Raw genomic sequence first — 11,383 nt, forward strand, 5'->3', positions numbered from 1 at the left:
TTCCAACCACCGTGTCTTTGTGCGACGCAGAAAAGGTGAACGGATGGACTCTACATGCCTGGTTTCCACCGTGAAGCATGGAGGAGGAGGTGTGATGGTGTGGGGGTGCTTTGCTGGTGACATTGTTGGGGATTTATTCAAAATTGAAGGCATACTGAACCAGCATGGCTACCACAGCATCTTGCAGCGGCATGCTATTCCATCCATTTGCGTTTAGTTGGACCATCATTTATTTTTCAACAGGACAATGACCCCAAATACACCTCCAGGCTGTGTAAGGGCTATTTGACCAAGAAAGAGAGTGATGGGGTGCTATGCCAGATGACCTGGCCTCAGTCACCAGATCTGAACCCAATCGAGATGGTTTGGGGTTAACTGGACCGCAGAGTGAAGGCAAAAGGGCCAACAAGTGCTAAGCATCTCTGGGAACGCCTTCAAGATTGTTGGAAGACCATTTCCGGTGACTGCCTTTTGAAGCTCATCAAGAGAATGCCAAAAGTGTGCATAGCAGTCATGCAAATTTCCTCTTCAGAATAAAAGAGGACTTGTACTCTGTAGCGCCACCTATTGGAAGCAGCAATCCTACAAGTCACAATCAGCCCTTTAACGAGTCTTGCAATATGACTTAGGATAAAAGCCAAATCAGAATCTCAATTTGCAGACACAGTGTTTCGGGCAGTTGGCCCTCTTCAGTGCAAAGTATGAGTTCTGATTTGGCTAGGTGAGAGGCTCTGGACTGAGGTCTAAGGGGTAGCGTTTCTCCTTATGGAGAGTGACACACCAGCTCTGGCACATCAAGGTAAGGAGGCTTATTCGCCATGCAATGCTCCTCTGGGAAATTTAATATGCAAATTGCCTCTTCAGAATAAAAGAGGACTTGTACTCTATAGCGCCACCTATTGGAATCAGCAATCCTACAAGTCACAATCAACCCTTTAACGAGTCGTGCAATATGACTTAGGATAAAAGCCAAATCAGAATCTCAATTTGCAGACACGGTATTTCGGGCTGTTGGCCCTCGTCATCAAAGCAAAAGGTGGCTACTTTGAAGATCCTAGAATATAAGACATATTTTCAGTTGTTTCACACTTTTTTGTTAAGTATATAATTCCACATGTGTTAATTCATAGTTTTGATGCCTTCAGTGTGAATGTACAATTTTCATAGTCAAGAAAATACAGAAAAATCTTTAAATGAGAAGGTGTGTCCAAACTTTTGGTCTGTACGGTATGTACTGATCCTGATTAGGATGTACATAGGTAGTAAATTCTGAGTGAAAAATAAACTCCAAACGAATGTGGTGCTAGTCACCTTAGGATTTCTTAAATACATCCAAAGAAATTCTTTGAGAACTTAAATTTATTTTTTGGAACAGATTTTTCACTGAAATTGGATGTATTTAAGAAATCCTAAGGTGAATAGTGCCACATTCGTTCTGAGTTTCTTTTTCAATGAGAATCAGTATTTTTCAATTATGAATAAATGAATTAATTAATTACAAAGTTTCTCCTATAATTTGCAATGTTAAATACAGACAGCCCACAGTTGGTACACTGATGACATCCATGTGCTATATGAACTTTTCATGAACCCATAAACTTTTATTGCCATTTTTTATCTGTGCGGCCAGAATAAAATGGACCCATGTAATTGTGTGTTATCCTTAGTCTGTCTTTATGGACCATAAGACAATCAAGCCCTCTTAATATTTCTTGTCTTGTATCTGTACTTTTGTTCCTATCTGCTGGTGGTGTGAGGGTTGGGGGCTGGGGGGGAAGCACGTCTGCAGACGCGCCGGAGGAGACAGGACTTCTTTAACCCTCTTCCATGCCTTGAAATAAATGTAACTGATCTTTAAGGGGTTGATTATTATCACCTCTGCCCAACCAAGGGCCTCATCTGAAAAGAAAGATAGAGAGATTAAAGGGAACGTGGCATCAGAAAAAAAATGCTATTAATCTGCAGATATTGGGTTAATCTGCAGGTTAATACCGTTGTGAACCTGCCTGGTGCCCACACTTAGCTGAACGTTGCAGGGAGAAAATGAACTTTATCCCACCCGCCAGCATTCTGGTTTCAGTCACAGGGGCGGCGCTAGCACGTATTAAGTCACTGTTTTTAGTATAGACAGCAGAGGCTGTAACCCCCCAGCCCTGACTGACACTGACTCTGCATTGGGGCAGGCCGGTTAAGCAATTAGATGATGCTGGCATAACCACATTTAAAAAATTTGTTTGAGTAGGTATACGGCACTCATGGATAAGTTGGTGGTATTCTACACTGCATCTTTGTATCCTTGAATCCCAACTCATAACAGGGATTTTCACCTGATCAGAGAATATCTCCTCTTTCTCTTTCAATACCTAGACACGAAGATATACCTTGAGAAAGACCTAGTGAGGTTGAAACATTGATTTAATTTATCTGCCTTTAGTGATGAGCGAGTACCGTAATATTCGTAATCGCTATACTCGTAACGAGTACTTTGTAATAATCGTGTATTCGTTCCGAATATCGAGTACAATGAAAGTCAATGGGAAATGCGAGTTATTTTCTGCAGGACCCCACAAAGGGTTCTGGGGGCCTGAGGAAAAGGCTGAAATGGATGGGAAAGTGATGAAACAGAATGGGAAGAGCCTGGGGAATATGCCTGCATGCATTTCTGACTCACATATGGCTTCTGGGAATAAGTTTGTCGCAGTATTACGCCACTTTTACAGACACACAAAAACAACTACCAAACCTAACCTAAATTGCATTTACCGGCCAAAAAGATTAAGAAACAATTTTTCATTGGGTGATGAGGAGGAAGATGAGGAGAATGAGGAGGGAGATGACTCGTTTTTCTGTACTACCGAGGGGACTCGTAATGCTACAGAGAGGACACCCAACCCAAGCTTCATGTCTGTCTAGCCTGAATGGGCTGGAGAGGAGGAGGTCGAAGAGGAGGAGGCGAGTCAGCGTGAAGAGAGAATGGGTACTGTTTCTACTGTAGGGGACACAGAACATTTGCCTTTTTGCAGCTTGGCCCACATGGCACAGTTCATGTGCAAGTGTCTGTGGCAAAACCCTCGCGTGATACACATTGCGCCAACATATTCCGCAGCACTTTACAATTAAGCGAGAACATGTACATACAATAAATTCAATACAAGGTAAAACAGTTTAAAAACAGTTATATTAGGAGTGAGGTCCCTGCTCGCAAGCTTAGATTCTACAAAGAAATGGGTGGACACAATAGGTGAAAAGTGCTTGTTATTTCAGGTCTGGCAATTATAATAAATAGGGACTTTCATGTAAAGCTGCATGATCCGGTGATCAGCCTGTATGCTTAAGTGGAATAATCAAGTATTGAGTGCAGTTATCGTGTGCATGGAGGGTGTGGAGACAGATGAATAGTAGGGTGCAGATTCTGAATAATATTTAGAAGGAGTGAACAGGGGAAAGTTAGTTTACTGAGTAGTTGAGGAGGTAGGCTTGTTTAAAGAGATGGGTTTTTAAAGCACGCTTGAAGACGTGGGGGCTAGGCATCAGTCGGATCATTTGGGTTAGAGCATATCAGAGAACTGGTGCAGCACGAGAGAAGTCTTGGAGTCGGAGGTGCGAGGTTCGAATTTTGAGAGATGTTAGTCTTAGGTCATTTGTAGAACGGAGGGCACGTGTACGACGATAGACCGAAATGAGAGAGGAGATATAAGGCGGTGCAGAACTTTGGAGAGCTTTGTGGGTGAGAGTGATGAGTTTATATTGGACCCTGTAGCAAATGGGCAACCAATGTAATTACTGGCACAAGAAGGAGGCATCGGTGATGCGGCTGGACTGAAATACGACCCTGGCTGCCGCATTCAGGATGGATTGGAGAAGAGAAAGTTTGGTAAGAGGGAGACCAATCAGAAGAGAGTTGCTGTAGTCCAGACTAGAGTGAATAATAGCGACAGTAAAAGTTTTAGCAATTTCAAAGGTGAGAAAAGGTCGGATTCTGGAGATGTTTTTATGGTGCAGGTGACAAGAGTGACCTGTACTGGTTGACCACCTTTCTTGATCCACGGTTCAAGGAGAAATTTCCTCCTCTCCTTTTGGAGTCACCAAAGAGTTTTACAATGGAATAGTTCAAGAGGGCAGTTGTAGATCAGTTGCTGAAAACATCACCCTCAGACAATGCTGTGGCAGAGGCACCGGCTCTTTTTAACACCAAGGGATAATGGGGAGAGACACGAACACCAGCTCCAACAGAGGTGGGGGGAAAATGTTGGGCAATTTTCAATAAACCAGCACAACAGCAAGGGCTATCTGTGCCTGTAACAATGCCAATGAGGGATAAGGTGCAGAACATGGTGAAGGGGTACTTAAGTGACAATACGTGCGTCCTTTTTGACGCTTCAGTTCCCTTTAATTATTGGGTGACTAAGCTGAACACTTGGCCCGACCTCTCCTTATATGCCTTGGAGGTGCTGGCCTGCCTGGCTGCTAGTGTTGTGTCAGAGCGTGTTTTCAGTTCTGCTGGGGCAATCATCACTGATAGGCACACACGCCTCTCCACGGAAAATACAGACAGACTTACTCTGATTAAATTCACAAAAAATGCAGATTCATGCTACTGCTGTTAACGTCACCCTCTTCCCATAAAAACCTGTTTCTTTCCTTCATCAACCATGATTCAGCACATAGGGCTAATTTTTACAAACCCCATGCACATTGTGCAGTGGACAAACCAGGACCGTATTCCTACTCCAGCCTAACTACTATTTGTGATTGGAGGCCGTTGGGATGGTGGCTTCCTGTGTCAACCATGACTCAGCCCACAGGGCTAATTTTTACAAACCCTATGCACATTGTGCAGTGGACAAACCAGGACAGCATTCCTACTCCAGCCTAACTACTATTTATGATTGGAGGCCCTTGGGATGGTGGCTTCCTGCGTCAACCATGACTCAGCCCATAGGGCAAATTTTTACAAACCCTATGCACATTGTGCAGTGGACAAACCAGGACAGTATTCTTACTACAGCCTATTATTTGTGATTGGTGGCCCTTGGGATGGTGGCTTCTAAAATAGTGGGTAAAATTGCCTGGTGGATAGAAGGCAGGCTGTCACCCCAAAAACAGCCGGGAAAATGGCCTGGGGCGTGCTTGGTAGCAGGCAGTAGGAAATGCTTGGACTGCTGCTTTGCGTTGGGCACTAACTGCCTTTTTAAGTAGACTAATGTGGACAGCAGGAGGCAGGCTGTGACCACAAAAACAGCAGAGAAAATGGCCTGGTGCATGCTTAATAGCAGGCAATAGGAAATGTGTGGACTACTGCTTTGTGTAGGGCACTAAACGCCTTTTTAAGTGGACTAATGTGGACAGAAGGCAGGCTGTCACCCCTAAAACAGCAGGGAAAATGGCCTGGTGCTTGCTTGGTAGCAGGCAGTAGGAATTGTTTGGAATACTGCTTTGCGTTGGGCACTAACCTCCTTTTTAAGTGGACTAATGTGAACAGCAGAAGCCAGGCTCTGACCCGTAAAACAGCGGGGAAAATAGACCAGTGCTTTGAAAAAAAAAAAAGCAGCACAAAATGCTACTACTCTGTGTGCTGGAAAAATATTGCTTTGCCTCCGACAAGAGCTGTTTTAAGATGGACACTGGAAGAACACTTTAACCTCTCTCTACCTAATACACAATCTCTCCCTCCCTGTACTCTGACTTTGTTGTGTGCCTTCAGCTCTGAAAAGAGCTTTTTTTTTTATGGTATTATGGAGCTAGTGAGCAGCTCCTTTAAATTGTCCTTGCTCGAGTATCTCTCCCTCTCTACTGTACACTGAACTAGTATACACTGCAGGTAGCCCTTTAAGAGGGCTTTTGTTTTATCAAGAGGCCTAAACATTCTCCCTATCAGCTCAGTGATCTCTCCCTATGCTTGTAGAATGCAGGCTCCGGACGCAATGTGCACAAAACGGCGGCGTCAGGGCTTAAATAGACCCTATGACTCTGGGCGGCCAGCCAATCACAGTAATGCCACAACCAAGATGTCTGCGGCATTACTGTGATTGGTTACGAAGCCCAGCATGTTTAGTGGCTGCAAAGGAGGTGCCAAAACTGCAGGGCGGGACATCCGAATATAGGGAGGCGAGTACACAAATACTCGCAATATAACGAGTAACCCGAATTCCGTACTATCCGTGCGAATAGTAACGAATACACTCACTCATCATTATCTGCCTTGTCACGTGGGGTTATAATAAATTTATACTGCATTACTCTTTGGTGTGCCGAAGTTCCTTCTATAATTTGATCAACCGTTACATCAAAGCATCCGACACTTTACAATAAAGCAACCCTTCTCTCTACTAGGTTGGTGCCTGAATAGGTTTCCAATCTGTAACATCTAATAGTTCAATAAACTCTGCATTTCTTAGGGTTGAAGTAATGAAAGCATTTTATCAAACAATCCAATAAAGATCTGTGACGTTTCGGTTCATGCTTTTGGACCTTCGTCTGACAACCGATTGCTGAAGTTATAAAAGATTAAAGATAAAGGAATGTAAAAGCTTTTGTGATATGCTACCTAGTCTCTGTAGAGATTTTTATTTGATTATTTAATTAAATACTTTCATTTCAACTCTAAGGGTATGTTCACACATTAAGTGTTTGCTGCAGACAGTTCTGTGTCTCTTGCAAAAAAAAAACAGCATAAAAAAATGAACATCGCAGTGTTTTTGATGTGTTTTTATTGCTGATGTTTTTATTGTGTAAAAATTGCTGCCAAAATGCAGAAACTATTGACATGCTGCAGATTTAAGACTGCTTCAAATTTTCAGACAAAATTTAAGCAACATGTGCACGAGATTTCATAAATCTCATTCACTTTGCTAGGACAGTAAAATGCTGCGTTTTCTGTCGCAAAAAAGTCAGAGAAAAACACCTTAAAAACATGGAAAATAATGTGAAGTGTGCACATTCACTAACCCGTGCCGAGACTATTGAGCTATCAAATTTTAAAAAATGTCTCTTAGGCCAGTTACCATGTATTTACACTTGTTATGAATAATGCAGCATGGCTTTATAGTCTGATTCAGTGAGCTTGATTTACAAATAAAAAAAAACAGCATTCATATATATATATCTATCTATCTCAATTTTCTATATTGTTGGACAAGCAAACCTATTCATCTTTTCTGTAGCTCTGCTGTTTTCATGAAGACAGTGTGTAGCATTATAGGTGTTTTGTGCCCTGTTCGTCTCATCACTTACCGATATGACGACTCGTCACTTCAGTGTCCACGAACTTCCAATATGGTGTTTGTACTCCTAGTTATCACATAGGCAATGCTGGAAGTTTTGATATCAAATCCTTCTACTGTGTTTTTCTTTCAAAGACTAAAGTAGATTGTGATGTTTTATAGTCTGATTTAACTTTTGAAAGAAAGTTGATTGTGCAGCTCCACCCAGTCCTGCCCAGAGTTTTCTGCTAAGTCTGCATTAAGGTACAAGTTACATGTTGGAATTTTTTGAATGATATACTGAGACCTGAAACTGTCTCATTTATAAAGAAAGTGTTTTGTTTCTGAGACCCCTAAAAATAAATTTTATTTTTAGCCTCATTTATATTAAGTGTACTTGAAGGAAGGGGAGAAAAAGAAAATGGATAATACAAAGTGAGTAAATAATAAAATATAATTATTACAGTTTGATTAAAATTATACTTTTTAATAACCTTGTTATCGAAATTTCACATCTACCTTTAACTCGGACGTCTAGTTGGTTGTCAAATTTTAAAGATTTGGCTGGTGTCTTTCTATTCCAGCCAATCTGAAATGACAGTCTTTTGGCTTTTTACAATTCTCAGAACATTGCACTACAGCAATTGGGAAGAGCCAAGGCTAAGTGTCAAAATTGGTGCAACTAATGGATGCGCCAATTTTGGGCCGGCAGAAGGTTGTTCTTATAATGCTGAGAAGGGGCCAATATTCATGGACCTTTCCAGCCTATTACTATCAGCCCCAAGCTGTTTGTTTTTCCTTAGCTGGTTATTAATAATAGGGGGAATCCCACATCACTTTTTTGGGAGTCCCCCATTTTTAATAACCAGCAGAGGCTGATATTAATAGGATGGGAAGGTCCATGGACATTTGCCCTTTCCCAGCATAATAAGACCAGCTCACAGTTTTCCGCTTTCCATTGGCTGGTTATTAAAAATAGGGGGGACCCCATGTAATTTTTTTAAATTTATTTATTTTACACTGTTCCTACACTAGTCAAAGCACAATGGTGGTGCCACCCATGATTTATACAGGCAGGGGCATGTGTTGTGCTGGCGAATCACAGCCATGACAAAACTTAGTATGGTTGTGATGGCTCCGGAAGTGCCCACAGCATAAAAGCTTGTTGACTGGCTGCAGTGCAGCCTTTTAGCAAACTTTATTCGGCACCGAACCAGGACAGTAAAATGTACTTCGGGTTGCAGCTCGAATCCCTAGTTGCAAATAGTTAACAAGCCTGCGAAAAACATGTTGAGAAAGATGCACATTGTCTGCCAAAGGTTTTAAAAAAATCAACTGTGATTCAGTGATGAATCGCGAATCTGCATTGGGCAAGGTGATGATGCTGGAACTTTTGTTTTGTGCCATTCCAATGAGATTTATAAAGATGACTGCATAAAGAGAACATGCAAATTTCCACAGTCATTGATGATATGGGGCCGCATGTCAGGTAAAGGCACTGGGGAGATGGCCGTCATTACATATTCAATAAATGCCCAAGTTTACATTGATATTTTGGACAGTTTTCTTATCCCATCAATTGAAAGGATGTTTGGCGATGATGACATCATTTTTCAAGATGATAATACATCCTGCCATAGAGCAAAAACTTTAAAAACATTCCTTGAAAGAAGACACATAAGGTCAATGTCATGGCCTGCAAATAGTCCAGATCTTAATCCAATTGAAAATCTTTGGAGGAAGTTGAAGAAAATGGTCCATGACAAGGCTTCAACCTGCAAAGCTGATCTGGCAACAACAATCAGAGAAAGGTGGAGTCAGATTGATGAAGAGTACTGTTTGTCACTCATTAAGTCCATGCCTCAGAGACTGCAAGCTGTTATTAAAGCCAGAGGTGGTGCAACAAAATACTAGTGATGTATTAGAGTGTTCTTTTGTGTGTTTGTTTTTCATGATTCCATAATTTTTTCCTCAGAATTGAGTGATTCCATAATTTTTCCCTCTGCTTGGTCTGAAAAAAACTTACCCTTACTGAGTACCACATTTTTTATCTTAATTTCTTTTAGTGTTTCTTAAAGCCCTAAAGTTGCCATTTGAAATGACTTTAGTTTTGTGCTATGTCTGTGATCTGCTTTTTTTTCAACAACATTTAACAACAGAATGAACATCCTCCGAGCCCGGTGATTCCATAATTTTGCCAGGGGTTGTATATTATAAACCCTTGACCATTTGATGAGGGATCCGGTCGCTTGTCAACTTCTTAGCACCGAAACTTTACTCCACACTCCCATGAAATGTATTTAAATAATGACACAAGACTGCTTTTGACTTGAGTATAATGCCACAGCAGCCATTAATTAATTATACACATTCTCCTGAGAGTAATAAATAGCTCCATTAAGGGTACGCCCACATCTGCATATTAAATCAGCGAGTACAATGTGAGAAAAAAATTGTATCGCACTAACACCAATGTTATTAAATCAGGCAGTGTTCATCTGCAATTTTTTTCTCTCCTGGAATTGAGGTCAGGAAAAAAAAAAACATTTCATCAACCGATTACAATAAATTCACATTGTGAACCGTCAAAATAGATAGAAATAAATCTGTCAGTGAGATATTTAATTAGTGCAGTGCGTGTCTATTTTACTGTACATGTATTTAGCTAATAAATATAAAATTGAATGAAAAAGCCTGAATTAGACTTAACGGTAATTATGTTTCCAGGAGTCCATCCTGATGGCACTATGAAGGACGTCCTTCATATCCTTACAGGGACAGGAAACGCGATCGGTTAAAAGCCCCCTCCCACCCAAACCCCTCAGCATTTTTTCAAGTACCACACCAGGATGGATGCAAGTTTACTATTTACTGAATCTCCATTCACTGTTACTTCACAAAGCATTAGAAATCAATATGGGAGGAAACTACATGTGCCGTCAGGATGGGCTCCTGGAAACATTTTTACTGGTAAGTCTAATTCCGACTTTCCAGGACGTCCATCCTGATGGCACTATGGAGAATATCAAAGCATGGCATATCCTAGGACGGGACCACTGCCTGTAGAACTTTTCTACCAAAGGCTAGCTGATGCCCTGAGAAAACATCTAACTTTTATTGCTTACAAAAGGTATTTATACTAGATCATGTGGCTGCCCCACAGATCTGTTCAACTGAAGCCCCTGCTCAATCTGCCCAGGAGGTGGAGACTGCTCTGGTACAATGGGCTTTTAAACCCATAGGAGGAGCCATATTTTCCTAAGCATAGACTGCCCTTATTGTGGATGTAATCCATCTAGCTATAGTCTGCTTTGAAGCTTTCTTCACTCTATTATTCCCTCCATGCTGGACAAATAGGTTTGAATCCTGTCTCCAATCACTAGTGGTCTGGAGGTAATTTATGACAGATTGTCTTACATCTAATGAATGTAGGAACTGCTATTTCTGTTTTTTTTTTTTTGGGTGATGGCAAAATGAGGGTAAAACCACTTCCTGATTTAAGTTCTGAGTGGAGACAACTTTTGGCATAAATGTTGGATTGAATAAGAGTTTTATGCGATCATCAAGAACTTGTAGGTAAGGGTCCTGTATTGATAGGGCCTGTATTTCCCCTATTCTCTTAGCTGATGTTATTGCTACCAGGAATATGGTCTTTAGGGATAAATTTGCAATATTAATATTGCCTTCAGGTTCGTATGGGTGTTTACTAGTGATGAGTGAGCACTAAAATGCTCGAGTATTCATTGTTCTCAGGTGGACCAAATTGGAATGCTTGAGTGCTCGGACCGAGTAACGAGCCCAATGTAAGTCGATAGGAAACGTGAGCATTTTTCCGGCTGTTTCCTCGGCGGTCTGCAGAGGGCATAAAAATTGTCCGAATCGATGGAAACAGTGCTCAAATGATATGGGATTAGCATGGGGAAGAACCCTGGAAGCATTTCAGATGCCCAGGTTACTGCTGTCAACAACGTTATCAAAGGTATTACGCCACTTTTACGGACTCACAATAAAACGAAACTAAAATGGATTTTCCAGGGAAAAATGTTAAGGAACATCCTTTCCAGGGTAATGACTTGTATATAATGCAAAATAAATAACCAAAAACAAAAATGCTCCTCCACACCTTGGGCTATGTTCACACGTAGCGTTTTTGAGGCGTTTTTTCTCTTTTGCATTGCTTT

The 11,383-nt window shown here is 41.3% G+C and overlaps 1 protein-coding gene across 1 annotated transcript in view; it reads right to left on the bottom strand.

The window, feature by feature from the left end:
• Nucleotides 1-7,415, bottom strand: part of LOC141258965 (alpha-1,4-N-acetylglucosaminyltransferase-like) — a 95,621-nt gene extending 88,206 nt beyond the window's left edge. The window contains exon 1 of the mRNA XM_073674294.1: nucleotides 7,234-7,415. The gene's annotated coding sequence lies outside the window, so the exon portion shown is untranslated. The remainder of the gene's footprint in view (nucleotides 1-7,233) is intronic.
• Nucleotides 7,416-11,383: the final 3,968 nt, after the last annotated feature.

Source organism: Phyllobates terribilis, unplaced genomic scaffold (genome assembly GCF_046119375.1).
Source record: "Phyllobates terribilis strain yellow unplaced genomic scaffold, ASM4611937v1 Scaffold_3__8_contigs__length_932513732, whole genome shotgun sequence".
Taxonomy (NCBI): Eukaryota; Metazoa; Chordata; class Amphibia; order Anura; family Dendrobatidae; genus Phyllobates; species Phyllobates terribilis.